Source organism: Rhinatrema bivittatum, chromosome 6, assembly GCF_901001135.1.
Source record: "Rhinatrema bivittatum chromosome 6, aRhiBiv1.1, whole genome shotgun sequence".
Classification (NCBI taxonomy): domain Eukaryota; kingdom Metazoa; phylum Chordata; class Amphibia; order Gymnophiona; family Rhinatrematidae; genus Rhinatrema; species Rhinatrema bivittatum.
In genome coordinates, this window is record NC_042620.1 from 244,746,525 (window position 1) to 244,768,115 (window position 21,591).

The following is a 21,591-nucleotide window of genomic DNA, read 5'->3' on the forward strand; positions in this document are numbered from 1 at the left end:
ATGTTCTTATATAATTTCATTTCTTTCCATTAAAATCAATGGGGGAAGCAATGTATCCAATTTTGGATTTGAATAGTGGACCTTTCTATCCAAGTATAATGAAACTGGTAGGCAGCCATCAGAAGCAGAAGGAACAGAATTCAAAGAGAAGAGTGGGAAAAAGAGGCACTAACAGTTCACAACTTGAGGCGGGCAAAGCATCACAAGCAGTGGCAAGAGCATTCCAAGATATCATGAAAGGAAGCAAGGACACCAACAACAGTTGCATGAAGACCTCCAAGGCACTAAAAGAGGGGAAAGAAGTACAAAGAATGGCATGAAGAGAACATGGCACATACTGTTGCATGAACACCCCAAGGCTGACAAGACCAAAGCTAGCTTTTTTGCTGCCCTGTATGAATAATTACTGTGCTCTTCCTCCACCAATTCATTCAGTCTTTGTTCCGGGCCTGCCAAATAAAGGCCCCAGCTCCCTCCAGCGATCGAAGCTTTAAAAACTGATACCCCTCCACTCCCCAAATATTCACCCCCTCCCCTGGAACCCATCGCCAGCGTAAGGGTATTAGGTGCCCTAGGTGGACCTTATCCCCTGACCCTCTCCACACAAACAATTGAGAATTATGCATTTAAAATAACAGATTTTACATGAAAGATAATCACAGTACAGTCTTCTGAAGTAAACAAATATCATTTACAACATGTATTTGTGTATTTCCCAATCTTTTCAAGCACAAGGCACACCTACATTAACAAATGCATTGTGTGGCACACCAGCCTCCATCCCTTGGTGGCCAAAAAGAGAGAGGGTTGACCCGGTGGCTGCCGTCTAAGTGGAAGGAGATGAGAGAGTGGATAAGGGTTCTGGTAGTATGTTCAGAAAGGAGGAAACTGGCAATGTTATAGAGAAAGAAACAACCCATTATAGCAGAGTTTTGGATATGCGTAGAGAACGAGAGAGAGGAGTTGATGATAACTCTTAAGTAATGGGCTGATAGGACTGGGATGATAAGCATATTATCCACAGAAACAAAGAAAGGAGGAAGAGGGAAGGTGGACTTGGGGGAAAAGATAAGGAATTCTGTCTTGGCCATGATGAGTTTAAGGTGGTGGCGGGACATCCAGACAGCAATGTCAGACAAGCAGGCCGAGATCCGGGTTTAGATTTCTGGTGAAATTTCTGGTGTAGAAAAGTAGACCTGGGAGTCATCAGCTTAAAAATGGCATTGAGAGCCATAAGAGGAAATCAGAGCACCAAGGGAATTAGTATTTAGTGAGAAGAAAAGAGGGAACAGGACAGAACATTTAAAACAAATCAGAGAAAATTCTTTTTCACTCAATACACAATTAAGTTCTGGAATTTGTTGCCGGAAGATATGGATAGGGCAATTAATGTAGCTGGGTTTAAGAAAGGTTTGGATAAGTTCCTGGAGGAGAATTCCATAAACTGCTATTAATCAAGTTGACTTAGGGAATAGTCACTGCTATTACTGGCATTAGTAGCATGGGATCTATTTAATGTTTGAGTACTTGCCAAGTACTTATAACTTGGATTGGCCACTGTTGGAAACATGCTGAGCTTGATGGACCATCGGTCTGACCCAGTATGGCAACTTTTTATGTTCTAAGGCACATCAATCAATAGTGGAATGGCAGTAGACGAAGAACCACCAGAGGAAACACTAAAAGTGTGGTGGGAGAGGTAAGAAAAGAACCAAGGCAGGACTAGTGAGGAAAGCATATCAAGGAAAGGTCATAATCAGCAGTGTCAAAAGTAGCAGATAAGTCAAGGAGGATAAGGACACAGTAAAGACCTTTGACTTTGGCCATTAACAGGTCATTGGAAACTTTGGCAAGGACTGCGTCAGTTGAATGTAGAGGGCTAAAACCAGACTGGAGTGGATTAAGAATGGCTTGAGATGTAAGAAAGTCAAGATAGCAGCAGTGAACAGCACATTCAAGTAGTTTGGAGGCAAAAGGGGAAAAGAAAAAGGGACAATAGTTGGCAGGATAAGTAGGATTCAGAGAAAGATTTTTAGGGTTGGCATGATTACAGTATATTTGAAAGCAGCAGGGACAGTAGCGGTGGAGAGAGATAGATTCAGGATGTGACAGATGGAAGGCATAACTGCAGTGGAGATGGAACTGAAGAATTGGGTGAGGACAAGGTCAGAGGCACAAATAGTGAGTTTGGAGGAGGAGAGAAGACGAGCAGTTTCCTCCACTATGACTTCAGGAAAGGAGGAGAAAGTGCAGAGGCTAGAGGAAGGGTAGAGGAAAGAAGTGGGGGCAAGGCAGGTAAAGGTGGCATTTGGTCCTAGCACCTCCTCCAGCCCCTCTGCCACCCGCACCCTGTTACAAATAAGCTGGGCTGGAGCTTGGGCCAGGGCCTCCCCAGACAGGAGTGAGTTAAGACCAACCCACAATTTCATGGGCCCCTCTGCCATTCTATCCCCCACGAATATGCCAGTGCCAGAGCCTTTCCAGCCCCTACTTATCCCTTCTATGGGAGGTCTTCATCATAGAAGTGAGCAAGAACAACCCCTCATTGCTCCTGCCTTCCCTGCTTCCTTTCAAAAAATGGCAGCAGCCAGCCCTGAAACCAGCACCATTTTTGTTTGATATGAAACATTGGCACCAGCTTTAAGGCTGGCCAACACCATTTTTAAGGCAAGTTGGTAGGACAGGAGTGACAGTCCATCACTCCAGTCAACTTCTACTACAGCTGCTTTAAATAAAGGATGGGGTTCCCAGTATAATATCAGTCTTCCCTGAAACTAACACTAATCAGTGTTGTTTTTGAAATTTATTATACATATTACTGTTTGAAAGATGTCTCAAAATCATCCTTCTATTGATGGCTTTTCAACAGTGAATGCTGATTCTCTGTAATTGTAAAGTGCTTCCTCACTTTTGATGACTTGCAGGATCGCTTCCGTTGTGGGTCCCGGCCATGGTGGCCCACGGCCAGTTCCCCTACCTTTTCCACTGCGAGCCGTTGCGGCATCCCCCGCTCCGGGGCTGGCCGACCGCGGCCTCCCAAGCAGCTCTAAATGCTGCCGCCCTGCTTCCTGTGGAGCTCTCCTTAGGCGTGCGGGAGGCTCCGCCTCTTAAAGGGCTCATGGTGGGAAACTCCGGTCCAGCCCTTTCTGATGACATCAAGACTGAGGGCTATTTAAACCCAGCCTCGGTCTTCAGTTTATTGCCTTTGCAACAGGTCGTCTCCTTGGAGTGCTAGTTGCTGTATCCTGTCATCTCCTGGTTCCTGCCTGAAGTTCCTGTGCCTGATCCTGCTCCTGATCCAGATCCTGAACCTGCTCCTGATCCTGCTCTGCTCCAATCCTCGCTCCTTCCTTCATACTCCAATTCCTGTGTTCCTCCTCGGCTTGATCTCCTGGTTCCAACCTTTGGCTTGCTCCTCTTCTTCGCTTGACTGCTGCCCGTCTCAACCCCTGGCCCGGTTTCTTTGTCTCTGCTTGCCTGCTGCCTGCCCTGGACCTTCAGATCGGACTCTCTTTCTGCATCTTTGCTTCCAGCCCTGATCCGGACTCCTGACCTCATCTTCATCTCGCCCCTCCTGCTACACTGAGGCAACCTGCACCTAAGTCCTGCCGGCCCAAGGGCTCAACCTGTGAGGAACAAGGGCTGGTATAGGTGAAGCTCCAGATGGGTTGACCTCACCTTCAAAATACACAAAGGTAACTGGTATCATTAATTATCAAACACAATGTGGAACCACATGAACAAATCATCAATTATGTTATCTCTATATCTGTAGGACCTCTGGACTACATGAGTTTGTTAAGCATACAGACTCATTTTTGTAGTGTACAGGTCCAAATTGCTTTTATTAATCAGGAGGTCAATTTTTAGAATTTTTAGAATTTTTTATGGTTTTTGTTTTTCTTAAAATGTTTATAGACCCAAAACATCGTTGGTCACTACATATATCGAACACCTAGTTGCATTATTTCTTGAAACGAAGCCAAACCCTATAAATATAGGCCACTTTGTAACACTTAAAATGCTTTGTTAATTATAGATATCCCAAAGGTATACTCATCTCTGCAAAGTCCCGTAGATGTCCCGAAGGTATACTCATCTGTGCAAAGTCCCGACACGATCGTGTTTCGGACCGTCCTGGTCCTGCTTCAGGGGCAGCGGCTCTTCCAGCAAGGTTTTTGGGTCTGCAAAAGTAGCTTACTTAAGGTTCCATTTCGTCTTAAATTATTGTATCTGCGGTACCATCGACCACGTTTCTCTGCAAAACATGGCGAAACATCCGGTTTAAATATGCGAGGAGGATATGTGGCTGCGCCGCCGATAGTCTTCTAGCAGGTCGTCCTTTGATTTAAATATCTATGCCAGAAATAAGACTCTGCGAAGTTGTAGACTTCAATCACGTCGTCCACCAAATTTAAATGTTCACTCAAAACGAGGCTACGGCGGCCATAGTCCTCTGATAGGTCGTCCTTTGAGTTAAATGTATATACCGGACTTGGATTAAGTTATAGACTTCATTTACATTGTTTTCCATTTTAGATATGGCGGAGCAGGAGATGAAGCAAGGTTTCACTAGGATCATTACTCAAATTGACCTGATTAATAAAAGCAATTTGGACCTGTACACAACAAAAATGAGTCTGTATGCTTAACAAACTCATGTAGTCCAGAGGTCCTACAGATATAGAGATAACATAATTGATGATTTGTTCATGTGGTTCCACATTGTGTTTGATGATTAATGATACCAGTTACCTTTGTGTATTTTGATGTGTGATGTACAAGTTTGGAGGTTCTGGAGTAAAAATATTTTTGGGCATTGATTGTGTGATTGACCTCACCTTCACCACCTACCGGTGACGGGAACCACTGGGGGCTGTCCCTCAGTGGTAGCGCTATCCCTTGTCCCGGCCCAAGGGTCCACAACCATAACACCCTTTCTGAATTCCTGGGTGCTGCTGCTGGGGCTAGGGATGAATTTGGACTAGGAAGTAAAAGGCCAGGGGTATTTCTCATGCTCTCAACTGCCTGATGTTCCTTAGAGATGATCTCGGTCCTGGCAAGATTGCTTGCTGCTGCTGCTCACCAGATATCATGCTATTAACTTGGTTTCTGAAATCTTACTCAGCTACTAGACTTTTAATATCCTCTTCCTCTAATTATTTGAATCCCTGACATGATTCACCTGTATCAATAAGTTCTGCAAAGATCTGCTGCAGACAGTGGTCAGAATGGATCAGAAGCTCTGTGCTAATTTTGATTAATGCCCTTCTACTCCTATTGAAGCAATTTTCCACTACATCTGCCTTTTTCTGCCCCTGCACCCTGGTAAAAGTGGAGTTGGGAGAAGGTGTTGCTGTTCCACTTTCTCAACCCTGCCTCTCTAGCTGGTTTCCACTCTTTAAAAAAAACCAAACAAAACTCTGAACTTGGTAATGGGAATCGTGCTCCTCATCCTATATCTCTCAGCATCACCACTATACTTGTGCTGACCCCAGGTCTTGGAGGAGAAGTCCATTACCTGCTATTAGGTTCACTTAGAGAATAGCCACTGCCATTAGCAATGGTTACATGGAATAGACTTAGTTTTTGGGTACTTGCCAGGTTCTTATGGCCTGGATTGGCCACTGTTGGAAACAGGATGCTGGGCTTGATGGACCCTTGGTCTGACCCAGTATGGCATTTTCTTATGTTCTTATGTTCTTATGTCTCTCTTGAGAAATAGCCTTCCCTCTTCCCCTCCTATTGTATGTTGCCCTCTTGATACCAGTGGCATGATGGAAAATTTTTAAAACAGATCTCTAGTGGGTAGGAGCTTTTAGTGTTACAATACCAAAAGTTTTTACTCCTTGTTAAATGTAACTTTATCTTATTCTCTTTTCTTGTTAATTACTTTTATTTATTGCTTCTGTTATACCCTTGTTTTATGTAAACCGATCCGATATGGTTTATTTACTATGAAGGTCGGTATAAAAAAGTGTTAAATAAATAAATAAATAAATACCAGTCAGTCTCTATAGTCACAGAGCACAGTGAGTGAACTGATGATGATAGTTGAGTGACTGCACAGTAAGACAATAAGTTGAACTTTGTGCAAGAGTCACACACACTGACTCTTACACAAAGAAAGCAGGAGGCTGCTTCTCAACAGATGCAGTTTGTATACTGTAAGCAACAGAGAGACCATATTTCAATCTGTTTCTTTTCTGTAGCTCTAACTAACTGCAGATTTCTCCTGTTACTAGGTAGAACACCAAACCACAGCTAGGCAATGTGTTAGTGAGTGACTAAAAAAGACACTTTACTTTCTCCTGTAAACTATTTTTTCCAATCTTTTTTCACTGTTTTAAATAAAGTAGCTTCAAAATCTTTGCCATCTGTCTCTGAGATTCAGCAGAGAAATGAATGAACAAAATAGTGACTCAAAGTGCCACTTTCAACCTAAAAATAAATGATGAAGTCATAATATCCAGCTGCTAGCTGGGATAGGGTAGTTGAAATAATGCAGAAACATTGCTTCTTCCTTGTTCTATTCCCAACCAATGCCGCACCGCCTTCAATTGCTTTACTTCCCCCATAGATTTTAATGGGACTGAATCTAATATGAGCCAAAAAAAATTCAGCTTTTTTTGGGGGACTGTACCTATTCAGTTTGATTGACCCAAACTGAACCAAAAATCAGCTCTGTTGTCACATTTTTCACTTTCAGTTCATGTGAATGCACATCCCTATCGTATTTTATTAAGTCTTTGCTGATCTGTTGTGTAGTTCATAGCAGAATGTTTGAAGCTTCTGACTCTTACAGAAATACTTTCTTGATCTCAATTTGACTAGGTAAACAAACCTGAACTTGCTTTATGGTTCACCAGATTGGAACAATGTTCAGTTCCTTAGCTATAGTTGTGGCCATTTATCTCTAGAGATTACTGACACTGGATATATAATGCATGACATTTTTATTTAATTGATTCTTGATGAAAACATTGTCCCACTAAAGCTCACAGTCCAGAGGCACAAGAATCCCAAGGTTATGGAAATCTGTGACAAGAATTGTAGGAGCCTAGCAGCTCTGAGGAAATGAAATTTAATATATTTTCAAAATGTAATTCACCCCCCCCTTTAATTCAAGTGACCAGCTTTTACTCTAAGGTTAATCCATTCTCCATCCTGACGTAGATAATCTTTCAGGGACAGCATACGGGTTGTTAGAGAATTGAAAGTCCTGGAACATTGCCTCTAGGGCATGTCTTGCTTCAGCATCAGCTTTTCATACCTTCTTGTCCCACCTTTTGTTTTGTGAACAAACATTTGTGCTGTTGCCCATGCTAAGGTAATTCTCTGCTTATTTACCATTGAATTTGTTCTTCCTCTTTGACAGTGAGCCTGCTTTTCCTCTTCTGGGTCTATGAGCAAAATGTTTAGTAAATTAGGCCCAGTATGGTGTTAATTATAACACATAGATCTCGTTACAACTCTTTCCTTGTTTTTGTTTTTGTCTTTTTTGTTGGGTTTTTTTTTCTGTCTTTTGTTCCAGCATCATCTAACAGTGGATAGTATTTACATTTCAAATTATTGTGCAGGGATAGGGATAGCACACTTTTTAACCCAGTTTGGACATGTCTTTTGGACGCTTGTCCACAACCCCTTATAAAATAAGGGGTTTAGTGCATCCAAAATGCTTATCCGAACCACCCTCCCCCAAAACAAATGACGCTCATCACAGTGTTAAAAATCTGTTAGATGCCAGCTCATCACAACTAGGTAAAGAACAACCATCAAAAATCTCTTTAAGGACAAATAAGGGACAGAGATACCATATCTGACAGGTTGTCTGATGATGCTAAGTAAGTCTGACAGAATGCTCCTATATCCTACACTTGAGGTAACGCAAAGGCCTTCTGTAATGGTTTTATCAAGATAAGTTACACCTGTGAGCAATCTAGGCCAAAATATCAAAGTTGAGGCTCAAGTAGTTTGTTCTTCAACAGCTGTCTCACTTCTTTCTATTGACCTTTGCCTGCATATTCCAAGGTATCTAGGATATAGGCCTCCTATACATGGCTAGCTGGCATCTTCCCATGAAAGAGAGCTACATCTGTAAGCTACTACACACATTGCTTTCAAGTCCCTCACAACATCACATATCTGGAGTAACCGTTAGGAGCATGACACATATAATACAGTACTTAGTCATCCAAGTGATTCAAGCTGCAGTGCTGTAGCAATTGGCACTATATCCATACATGCTATTCTAAACAGCGCCCCTATGGCAGAGACCTTCTTCTGCTATCAAGGCTGAGGCTGGTGGGCTGTTAAACAGGCTGATACTGTAAACTGTGCTCAGCTGAGTGAAATTCTTAACCCGGTTTGGGTTTAGTGTATTTGCAACGTGCGTCCAAACCACCCCCCTCCCGAAACTAATAGCGCTTATCACATGCAAATGATTGTTGATGAGGCTATTAGTCATTTGCCCAGGATACAGGGAAAAAAATATGTGGCCGATCCACTCGTTTTATGCTCAGAAATTAACGCCTGCCCAAAAAAACGTACAGAAAAGCAGAAAATACTACTTGTCTGTGCATCCTCCAACTTAATATCATAGCAATATTAAGTCAGAGGAACCAAAAGGTAAAAAAAAAAAGATTTAAAAATAGATTTTAAAAACACGTGCTGGTGTGCCAGGTTAGAAAAACAGATGCTCAATTTTATGAGTGTCCATTTTCCTAGCCCATGTCTGTGCATCGGTTAGGAAAACGGATGCTCGCAAACCCGCTGACAGTCACCTCTCCTGGGCCAAGGAGGCACTAGGGGCACACAATTGTCCCTAGTGCCTCCTTTTAGCATGACCCCTCACTTCCATTCTGTATCATGTACCCAGGAGAGGGGGCTGAGCGTGCATTCAAAGAGCAGGTGCCAAAAACAGATGCACTTTTTTTTAGCATGTCCGTACTGTATCGGCCTGAAAGGTTGCTGTGTTACAAGGCTTCTAGATGCAACCTCACAGAGTTGTTGGATGCGCTCTTCCCTACTGATCTCCTGCACAGGAATGGGGTCCAGAACCACCTAGCAAAGTCTCCCAGGGGCAGGGAGGGGAAGCAGGGAGAAATTTAGGGTAACTGTCCTAAGGGAGGAAGTTACCTGGAGTACTTTTGAAATAAACAATTGCTGATGAACAAATTTAACAAGTTTATTTTTACCAAAAAGAAAAGGATTAGAAGTAATCCCATAGTAAACCATAGAAGTATGCAAGGTGATGCATATAGGGAAACATAACCCAGGCTATAGTTACACGATGTTGGGTTCCATATTAGGAGTTACCACCCAGGAAAGAGATCTAGGTGTCATAGTGGATAACACATTGAAATCGTCGGTACAGTGTGCTGCAGCAGTCAAAAAACCAAACAGAATGTTGGGAATTATTAGAAAGGGAATGGTGAATAAAACAGAAAATGTCATAATGCCTCTGTATCGCTCCATGGTGAGACCGCACCTTGAATACTGTGTGTAATTCTGGCCGCCGCATCTCAAAAAAGATATAATTGCGATGGAGAAGGTACAGAGAAGGGCTACCAAAATGATAAAGGGAATGGAACAACTCCCCTATGAGAAAAGACTAGAGGTTAGGACTTTTCAGCTTGGAGAAGAGACGACTGAGGGGGGATATGATAGAGGTGTTTAAAATCATGAGAGGTCTAGAACGGGTAGATGTGAATCGGTTATTTACTCTTTCGGATAATAGAAAGACTAGGGGGCACTCCATGAAGTTAGCATGTGGCACATTTAAAACTAATCGGAGAAAGTTCTTTTTTACTCAACGCACAATTAAACTCTGGAATTTGTTGACAGAGGATGTGGTTAGTGCAGTTAGTATAGCTGTGTTTAAAAAAGGATTGGATAAGTTCTTGGAGGAGAAGTCCATTACCTGCTATTAAGTTCACTTAGGGGCGGATTTTCAGAGCCCTGCTCGCGTAAATCCGCCCAAAACCGGGCGGATTTACGCGAGCAGGGCCCTGCGAGCCGGGAAGCCTATTTTACATAGGCCTCCCGGCGTGCGCAGAGCCCCGGGACTCGCGTAAGTCCCGGGGTTCTCTGAGGGGGGCGTGTCGGGGGCGGGCCCGGTCGTCGCGACGTTTCGGGGGCGTGTCGGCAGCGTTTTGGGGGCGGGTACGGGGGCGTGGCTACGGCCCAGGGCGGTCCGGGGGCGTGGCCGCACCCTCCGTACCCGCCCCCAGGTCGCGGCCCGGCGCGCAGGAGGCCTGCTGGCGCGCGGGGATTTACGCCTCCCTCCGGGAGGCGTAAATCCCCCGACAAAGGTAAGGGGGGGGGTTTAGACAGGGCCGGGCGGGTGGGTTAGGTAGGGGAAGGGAGGGGAAGGTGAGGGGAGGGCAAAGGAAAGTTCCCTCCGAGGCCGCTCCGATTTCGGAGCGGCCTCGGAGGGAACGGGGGTAGGCTGCGCGGATCGGCGCGCGCCGGCTATACAAAATCCATAGCCTTGCGTGCGCCAATCCAGGTTTGCAGATACGCGCGGCTCCGCGCGTATCTACTAAAATCCAGCGTACTTTTGTTTGCGCCTGGAGCGCAAACAAAAGTAGGCTATTCGCGCACCTTTTAAAATCTGCCCCTTAGAGAATAGCCCCAGTATGGCATTTTCTTATGTTCTTATGTCAAATTAAGTAATTGTTTTTCATTGACTGACATCTGGGGCATCTCAGTCTAAATTTTAATCTTGCAATTCACATTTCAGATTTTTGGATCACAATTTAAAAGCAAAAGTTTAAAGTTTGGCATATGATGACAAGAGGTGGCGTGCTTCATCAGAAAAAGTATATTGATGAAGCTCCACGCTTGATGCCTCAAAAATGCATATAAATATGTTTGTTGCTTTAATGCTTGTTAATTGCTCACTCACGTTTTTGCCTTCGGTATCATTATCAATGCGTGTTGTGGTTGTTCCTCTTTTTGTTTTACATTTTTGCTATATTCACCCCATGATTTTTAGTAAAGATGGATGATGCAATCTTTTTGTAGTATTAAAAGGTTTCAAATTGTTTCCTTTTTATTTAAGAACAATGCAGTTTTGTTTTTCTCAGATGAATGCAGTTTAATGTAAGATGGCCTCATTCTTATTTACAGTAAGAGTTCCTCTTTAAACCCACAAGTTATAATGGAAATTTTATTTTCCTTATTTGTTTTGTGTTTTCTGTTCACCAGATTATTTATTTATTTATTTATTTTGAAAAATTTTTATATACCGACAGCCGTTTGCACATCGTATCGGTTTACAGATAACTTAAAACTTTTTTGGCAGTGCCATTACATAGAACACTAACTATGCGTACAGGAAAATAACAAGATAACATGGAAACTAGATAACTATTTACAGGGTTCATCGGTGTATCAACCAGGAACTGGTTGGGGAAAGAGTCCACAATCTGAGAAACGAGCTGGGTAGGCAGAGGAAAATAACAGGAATTGAGATTGAACAATATGGTAGCAGAAGAAAGGTTTCAAGGAGGGTATTAGCAGGGGGGGGGGGGAGAGGAGAGGGAAGAGCGATTTAAATTGAGAGTAAGCACAAGGGGCAGCAGTAGCACATTGTAAGAGGTAATACAAGGGAAAGTACTATACACAGCTCAGGAGGTCGTCAGGATGATGGTTATCATGAGAAGGGTACGCCTGTAGGAATAGCCAGGTTTTTAGCTTTTTTTTTAATTTGGGTGTAGAGGTTTTGGTGTGTAGGTCTGGGGGCATAGAATTCCATAGGGTGGGGCCGGCCAGGGAAAAGGCTCTGTTCATTGTGGAAATAAGTTTAGTGGATTTGATAGAGGGGGTACGGAGTATCCCTTGGAGGGCAGAACGAGTAGGTCTGGTGGATGTGCGAAGAAGCAGTGGGGGGTTGATCCAGTCAGTGTTTTCATTGCTGATGCTTTTATGAATGAGGGAAAGAACTTTGAAAAGGATACGAGATTGTATTGGTAACCAATGGAGTTCGATAAGGGTAGGAGTGATGTGGTCACGTTTTCTGGAGTTAGTGAGGATACGTGCTGAGGCGTTCTGTAGGAGTTGCAATGGTTTAGTATGTATTGCAGGGAGGCCAAGGAAGAGTGCATTACAGTAGTCTATTTTGGAAAAGATAATAGACTGTAGTACTGTGCGAAAGTCAGTGAAGTGTAAGAGGGGCTGGAGTTCTTTGATGGTTTGTAATTTGAAATAGCAGTCAGTTAGGATAGATTTAATGAAGGGTTTGAGAGAGAGCTGGTTGTCAATAAGGACGCCAAGGCTACGGGTGTGGGCGGGGAAGGGCGTGGTGGAGTACGCAGGGGGAATGGAGGGAGAGGAATGTTTGTTAGAGATGATGAGGAGTTCAGTTTTTTTGTGGGTTAAGAGCAAGGTGCATGTCGGTGAGTAGTTGGTTGATAGCGGTCAGGCATGATTCCCACTTTTGAAGAGCAGTTTGGAGGGAGTCAGTGAAGGGGAAAAGAATTTGGACGTCGTCTGTGTAGATAAAGTGTTTGAAGCCAAGATTAGAAAGGAGGGTGGTGAGGGGGAGCATATAAATGTTAAACAGAGTGGAGGAGAGAGAGGAGCCCTGGGGAATGCCTCGGTCAAGGCTAATTGGGTCAGATTCATTGTTGCCGGTGGATACTGTATAGTGATGATCTTGTAAGTATGATTTGATCCAAGAGAGAACGGTGCCGGAGATTCCGATGTTACTGAGAATGTTGATTAATATGATGTGGTTAACAGTATCAAATGCGGCAGATATGTCTAACATGGCAAAAAGAAATGAGTTCCCAGTGTCAAATCCTTTAATAATGGTGTCAGCCAGGTATAGAAGCAATTTTTCAGTGCTCCGATTTTTCCGGAAGCCGTATTGTGTGGGAGGAAGGATGTTGTGTTGTTCTAGGTAATCAGATAGGCGAGAGTTGACTAATTTTTCCAAGATTTTAGATAGGAAAGGGAGATTAGAGATAGGTCTGAAGTTGGCTAGGGTAGTAGGGTCTAGGCTGGGTTTTTTTAAGGATTGGTTTCACCACAGCCTGTTTTAGAAGTTTAGGGACTGCACCTTGTTCCAAGGAACAGTTGCAGATGGATGAGAGAGGTTTGGCGATAGCTTTGGGAATAGCTAGGAGGAGTTTGGTAGGAATGGTTTCAGAGGGATGGGAGGAGGGTCTCATTTTTTTTAAGATGTTTTCAATTTCAAGGGAGGAGGATAAGTCAAAAGATGAGAGGGTAGTAGTGAGATTGAAAAAAGGCAGTGTCACTGTGTTTGGGTTGGCCGCAAAGCGAGCAGTGAGAGAAGACACTTTAGTTTGGAAGAAGTGTGCAAGTTCATTGCAATGTTTTTTTGTGGTGGGAGTAGGAGGTTGTGTGGGGGTGGAGCTGGTCAGGCTGGAGATCATTGTGAAGAGTGCCTTAGGAGTGTATTGGAAACTATGAATCTTTTTGGCATAGTATTCTTGTTTAGTCGAGAGAATAGCATTCCTGTATTGGTGCATGAGTTGGTAGTAGGCGTTTTGGTTGCTGAGGAGGGATGTTTGCGCCATCACCTTTCTGAGGTTCTGAGACGGGTTTTGAGGTTCTTGAGTTCTGCGGAATACCATGGTTTTCTATTTGGATGGACAGGTTTAATGGTTTTTGTGATAATGGGGCAGAGTTTGTTTGCTATGTTGAGGGTGATATCATGCCATGAGGTGAAGGCATTGTCGGCTGAGGTAAGGTCAAGTTGGTTGGATACATCTGAGCATGCCATGGTAAGGGTGTCTAGGGTACATGATTTATGGTATTTGAAGGATTGCGCCTGGGTGGGGGCCGGGGGGGAGGACTGCTGAAAAGCAAGGGTGGTTAGAATGATGGAGTGGTCGGACCATGGTATAGGGGTGCAAGATGGGGAGTTGATGATGGTGAAGGGGCAGTTGGTGAAAATGAGGTCTAAGGTATGGCCAGCCTTGTGGGTCGGGGAGTGTATGAGTTGTTTAAAGCCCATAGCTTCGAGGGAGGAGAGGAAAGCTTCACAGGCAGGGGATTGAGGAGTGGCATCAACATATAGGTTAAAATCACCAAGGAGGATAGTAGGAAGGTCTGGGGAGAGAGAGTCGGCAAAGAATTCGATGAGCGGGGAGGAGTCGTTTTCTAGCAGTCCTGGAGGGGTATAGATGAGGCAAATTTGGAGAGCTTTGGATCTGAAAAAGCCAATTTCATATTGGCTGGGGAGGTTGCAATTTTGGGAGGAGAGTTTATGTTCTTTCTTTATAGCCAGGAGTAGGCCCCCACCTCTATTCCTTTTACAGGGAATAGAGAAAAAGTCATAGGTGTCTGTAGGAAGCTGGTTAATGAGGGGGGTATCATGGGGCTTAAACCATGTTTCCGTAATGGCGCAGATTTCAGGATTGTGGTCAGTTAGGAGGTCGTGGAGTAGATGTGTTTTCTTTTGGAGGGATTGGGAGTTGAGGAGGAGTATAGATATCAGGGAGAGGCCAAGGAGTTGAGTAAGGGGGGAAATCAGGATGGGTGTAAGTCTCCTTTGAATATGTATGGGAGGGTAGGGTTCGAAGAGGGAGAGTTTTGAGGGGTATCTCTGCTGGGGTGGAATGGGACAGTTGCAAGTGTAGGGAGGCATTTTTTTTTTTGTTACTGGGGGAGGGTGGGCAAAGAGGGGGAGCAGTTGAAAACAGTAATAGATTTGTTGTATGGAGGGGTTCTCAGGGGAAGGAGGGTGGAAGAGATCCCAAGGTAAACATAGAAATAAGGGGGTAAAGCACTTCGGCGAAGTAGTATGGGCGCTTTGAAAGGGTGCACGAAGGGGCACAGGCCCCTTTGTCGCGCTCCTTCGTGCGCGCGACACCCGGCGCGTGACGCCGGGAGAGGAGTTCCAGTTTAAAACCCCAGCGAGGCGCCGGAGAATGAGGTCACAGGAGCGCCGGGGATCCGATTGGCTGGCTGGCTGGAGCCGCGATGCCGAAGGTAAGGAGGGCCCGTGGGAGCAGAGGGCCGGTGTGTAGAGCCTCGCGATCGGTGGGGGAGCCCGTTGGGGGGAAGGGTGAGGTTAAAAGGCCTTACCCCGATGGGCTTTCAGAGCCGATTTCGCAGGCCCGAGCAGCCGCTTCCCCTTGAGGTCCGTCGGAGAAAGAAAGAAGCCGGGAGAGGAGTTCCAGTTTAAAACCCCAGCGAGGCGCCGGAGAATGAGGTCACAGGAGCGCCGGGGATCCGATTGGCTGGCTGGCTGGAGCCGCGATGCCGAAGGTAAGGAGGGCCCGTGGGAGCGGAGGGCCGGTGTGTAGAGCCTCGCGATCGGTGGGGGAGCCCGTTGGAGGGAAGGGTGAGGTTAAAAGGCCTTACCCCGATGGGCTTTCAGCGCCGATTGCGCAGGCCCGAGCAGCCGCTTCCCCCTGAGGTCCCTTTCAAAAGAACGTGCAAAATTAATCATCCACCGTCCAATTAAATTCTGCATCATGTGAAAACTCCTACAGACAAAAAGAAACACTTTCTTATTCTGTCGTCCATTTAATGACTAAAAAAAAAATTCTTCCTCATGAGTCATATTTAGAATCAGGAAGAAAATGACACAAATTAAAGGAGGGAAAACTCCCTAAATGATTCTTAAGCAAGTAAAGCAAACAAAGGATTAATGAGAACATTGCTGTATCTGAGACTGGCAAAAACAAATGACTCATCAACATCAAAATATTAGATATGAAGGGACATTTGTTATGATTTCTGTATATCAAAAAGGCAAAAGGCATCATTTAGGAGCAAGCATATTTTTTAAGCAGTGCACAGAGGAGATTTTTCTGTTGGTTTACATACCAAGCATTCTTATATGCAATTCTTGCTGCTATTAGATATAGGGTTTCTCATGGAGTTGGACAGTAGATACAGTTTGCAGTATATGGGTAGTGGAGCTCTGGCTTCTCATTAATTACACTGGTAAACAAATTTCTGGGAACATTTTGTTTCCTCCACAACCTTCGGTGAAACAAGTAGATTTTAACAAGCTGAACAGAAATATGCATTTATTATGTCTGTATCATGTACCGTTTGCCAGAAAAGTGTGATATACATTAAGCATTGTTATGTGTCTGTAGTGGCATAAGCTATAATGGCAATGTTGGCACCAGGAAACAAAACCGAAAATGTTTTGCCGCAGATTTTCATTTGTAATCACTGTCCGACTCTTCGCGGATGAGAGTCCAATAGTCACCCAGCATGGAGCAGTTCCACTTGCCTTGATACCGTTTCTCCATTTTGACAATGTCTTGATGAAACCTTTCACCATGTTCATCACTCATAGCGCCAAGGTTGTCTGGGAAGAAATCCAAGTGGGAATGAAGAAAATATATCTTCAATCACATGTTGCACTTCATCAATTTGTATACCTGAAACAGATTTTCAACCTGTTCAACATAGTCTGCTGCCTTATAGTTGCCTAGAAAGTTACAAATGACATTCTTGAAGGCTGACCATGCAATACGTTCTGTACCTTGCAGAAGACCATCAAAGTGGCTATCCTTCATCACAGCTCAGATTTGTGGGCCAATGAAAACACCTTCTTTTATCTTGGCGTCACTTATGCGTGGAAACATTTGCCGCAAATAATCAAAAGCTTTACTTTGCTTGTTCATTGCCTTAATGAAGTTTTTCATCAGCCCAAGTTTGATGTGCAAAGATAGAAGAAATATCTTACTTGGATCCACCAATGGGTCATGCGCAACATTCTTCTGCCCTGGAACCAACTTCTTGCGGAGAGGCCAGGCTTTTCTGACGTAATGAGAATCTCTTGCTCGACTGTCCCACTCACGAAGGAAGCAACAATACTTGGTGTAACCAAGCTGCAGACCCAGTACAATTGCAACTACCTTGAGATCACCACACAAATTCCATTTGTACTTTGAGCACTCAATGTGGTTCAGCAGTAGCTGCATGTTCTCATATGTTTCTTTCATATGAACGGCATGTCTGACAGGTATAGATGGGCAGATATTGCCATTGTGCAGCAAAACAGCCTTCAAACTTAAGATTGATGAATCAATAAACAGTAGGGATATGCATCATTTTTATGATGAATTAAAATATCGTACGATATTTCATAATTCGTCATGTATTGGGGGTCCCTGAAAATGATAGGAAAACCTCATGAAATTTCGTGTGGTTTTCTTATCGCTTTGGGGGGGGGGGGAAGGGCACACAGAAAAAAAAACCAAACCCACCCCAACCCTTCAGATCTAATTATTTACAATCCTCCACCCTCCCAACCCCCCCAAAACTTGCCTAAAGTCCCTGGTGGTCCAGGGGGGTCCCAGGAGCGATGTCCCCCTTTTGGGATGTTGGCTGCCACAAATCAAAATGGCACCGATGGCCCTTTGCCCTTACCATGTGACAGGGGCTATCGGTGCCATTGGCTGGCCCCTGTCACATGGTAGGAGCAATGGATGACCCACACCATTTTTTAAGATGAGAGCAGTCATACTCCTTTTCTGTGCTTCCAGAGTAAACTCACCACAGATGTAACAAAACATGTCACGGCTATTACGACATTTGCGTGACATTTCATAAAGTATATGAAATTAAATCTACAAGCTTTAAACTCAACAGTTTTAGCGATACAATGCGCTCATTCACACAGACATTGCATAGGAGACTACTCATTGCTGCTGCTTATATAAGGCTGTGTCGTCATGGAAACAAGTTGGAATCTTGCAGCCGAGCTAGGGCTTGCCCGAGCAAGTTCTGGCATGATCAGGTAGTATTTCTTGGTGTATTTTCTAAAATGTTAGTCTCTGTTACATGTTACATTGCTTATGCCATCAAAAATACATGAATTTTAAAAATCATAAAAACTATTGTCCGGAAAGAAAATATATGTACTTGAAATTATGTTTTAAAATTTCACAATTATTGTAACACAAAATTGGCCGTTTCTCAAAAACCTTACGTGATGTACAAATTTCAAAGTAATATCTGTGATCAGCATCAAAAAATCTATTTGGAACAAACTTTTGTATACCAGTGTTACGGGTTTGAATGATTCTAAATATCTGAAATTGCTGTATGATATGCTGTTGCTTGCTTGGCAGTAGGACCATCTTCAGTTCTTAGTCTTCCTTTGCTGAGACAATCAAATATCATACTATGGAAAGTATCCCAATGAATATCAGTTTCCAGTATTTGGTGACTTTATCTAGTCATAGCAACAACCCAATGGGAAAAAAAGGATCTAAGTTTTGAATTATTAATCATTTTCAGTAGCTACTAGCTATTCATATCAAGCAGCATCCGCATTTGGAATAAAATAACTGCCATTTTTTTAACTTTCTGACCATAATGGGAGCAATTTGCAAAGGTTTAGTCAGCTTGTATGCCCTTACAATAGGGCATAAAACACAAACTTCAATGCGATCTGCACATCATAAATTTTCAAATTGTAAAAACAACCCACATGTTTCCATTTGATAGTCCACTTGCTCACAACAGGAGTGTACTGAGAGTGTTTTGAGGAGGTGTTTGAGAAGGACATGCATAAGTCATATTTTCAAAATATAGAATATATGTATGTCATGATCATCTCATCTGCACAAATACTGTGGCACCAAGTATGTAACTTGGTAAATGCAAGCACAATTTTGTTTTCATCTTTAGCTTATTGGCTGATAGTGAGGTGTTTGGTGCCTTGTGTGTTCCCACAATGTGTGGGTTTGACACATGCATCAAAGGAGGCAGAGGAAATAACCTCCATGCATGATTTATATGCCCAGAATATTCTTTTTTTTTTATTTATCTGATAAGCAAGTGTTCATTAGATGCAGCTTTGACAAAACATATTTTACATCTCTGCCAGAAATTAAAGGGATATTTGCAGAGTCCAACACAGAGAAGTAATGCATTGCCTGGGATTTAAAATGTCATTATAACATTAATCTTCTTGGCTACAGGAATCTTTTAGATCATGACTGGTGACACCACAGGGATATCCAGTCAACCAGTGTTCACTATATTGTAAATAATGGGGCGGATTTTCAGAGCCCTGCTCGCGTAAATCCGCCCAAAACCGGGCGGATTTACGCGAGCAGGGCCCTGCGCGCCGGTGAGCCTATTTTACATAGGCTCACCGGCGCGCGCAGAACCCGGGGACTCGCGTAAGTCCTGGGGTTTTCGGAGTGGGCGTGTCGGGAGGCGTGTCGGGGGCGGGGCCGGAGCGCGCGGCGTTGCGGGGGCGTGTCGGCAGCGTTTTGGGGGCGGGTACGGGGGCGTGGCTACGGCCCGGGGCGGTCCAGGGGCGTGGCCGCGCCCTCCGTACCCGCCCCCAGGTCGTGGCCCGGCGCGCAGGAGGCCCGCTGGCGCGCGGGGATTTTCGCCTCCCTCCGGGAGGCGTAAATCCCCCGACAAAGGTAGGATGGGGGTTTAGACAGGGCCGGGCGGGTGGGTTAGGTAGGGGAAGGGAGGGGAAGGTGAGGGGAGGGCAAAGGAAAGTTCCCTTCTAGGCCGCTCCGATTTCGGAGCGGCCTAGGAGGGAACGGGGGTAGGCTGTGCGGCTCGGCGCGCGCAGGCTATACGAAATCGATAGCCTTGCGCGCGCCGATCCAGGATTTTAGCCGATACGCGCGACTACGCGCGTATCTACTAAAATCCAGCGTACTTTTGTTTGCGCCTGGAGCGCAAACAAAAGTAGGCTGTTCGCGCTCGTCTGAAAATCTACCCCAATGTTAATGCTGTTCTTAGAAGTCATGAATATGCAGTATGGGGCGGATTTTAAAAGCCCTGCGCGCCGGCGCACCTATTTTGCATAGGCCGCCGGTGCGCGTAAAGCCCCGGGATGCGCATAAGTCCCGGGGCTTTCGAAAAGGGGCAGGAGGGGGCGTGTCCGGGGGCGTTCCCGAAACAACGCAGCATTTCGGGGGTGTGCCGCGGCGTTTCGGGGGCGGGCCCGGGGGCATGGCGCCAGCCCGGGGGCGTGGTCGAGGCCTCCGGACCAGCCCCCGGGACCGGAGGACGGAGCGGGGCTGCCGGGCGATGCGCGCAAAGTTACGCCTGCTGAAAGCAGGCGTAACTTTGCCGACAAAGGTAGGGGGGGTTTAGATTGGGCCGGGGGGGTGGGTTAGGTAGGGGAAGGGAGGAGAAGGTGGGGGGAGGGCGAAGTAAAGTTCCCTCTGAGGCAGTTCCGAAATCGGAGCGGCCTCGGAGGGAACAGGCAGCGCGCGCTGGGCTCAGTGCGCACAGGTTGCACAAATGTGCACCCCCTTGCATGCGCCGACCCCGGATTTTATAAGATACACGCGGCTACGTGCGTATCTTATAAAATCCAGCGTACGTTTGTTCGTGCCTGGTGCGTGAACAAAAGTACGCGATCGCGAAAGTATTTAAAATCTACCCCTATGTCTTTTTCTTGAGAAACACAGCATCAATGGCAAACTATGAAAGACTTTTAGGACATTGCTAATTTGCCTTCAGTGTTGATGGAAATTGATTGCATTTTCTTTGCAATCAGACCATAAGTTACAACAAAGAAGAGCTACTATAAAAGGAAATTATTCCACGCCCTTAACATACAGGTGCTGCCCAATGCCTAAGTACTCATTACTGAAGTGCTAGTTAAGGACTCTGGTTCTGCCATGTTTATTTCATTCTCAGACACTCTGGGCTGTGTCAGATCTTTCAGAGTGATCAAATTAAAGGTGGATGATTTGACGGTAAGTACATGATTTCAAATCATTTTCCTGGAATGCCCAGAACTTTTTCAAGCCTATTGTTAGCCACTTGCTAGTCTCACTATTTCCACTTAAATGACTTAATAGTCCTGATCATATGAAAACCTGGATCCTCTTCCAGTACTTACTTACTAGTCTTTTCTCCCCCACAAGTGATCATGGGTGTTCCAAGAACTGAGTAAAGACTTTAATAGGATAGGAGGATTATAATAAAACTTATCAGATCAGTCATTTGAAGGACTTTTGGCATCATAAAATCCTGTTTTAGATGCCTAGATAAATCTGGAGATTTATTCATATATAACCCTGCAAATACTTGCAAGATTATTTTTCATATTGCTTTCTATACAATATGACAAAGCAACAGGGATTATCTGGACCTGAGGATGATAGAATTGAGTCAAATGATAGATTTAAAAATGATATAACACACTTAGAATACTACTTTATTAACATAGAAAATAAAGCAGATAAAGAGCAATTGTCCCATAGTCTGTCAATTTGAGATTCTTTTTCTGGTTTTCTACTGCATTGGGCAGGTGAGCATACAGATTCTTACATTCAAACCCATTCCATCTCCCCAACCCCTTTCTTCCTCATACTCTATCAATGACCTTCCAATTACAGCCCTCTACATCTGTCCTAAGTATGTCTGATCCTTCAGTCAGCCACTAGATGGCCAAAGATCCCTGCCCATTAGTGTAACAGCTTAGTAGGATTTTCTATTTCATTTCAGTCTCTCCTATGAGGTTGACTGTTATTGGCTATCCCTAGGGCACTAGGGAGAATTAGTGGTATAGAGAGCACAGTCATTTTGAGTTGGCTCTTGGTATTTTTCCCTGTACATTGCTAAGTTGGGCCCGCTAACCCAAATTGGTATTTTTCCTGT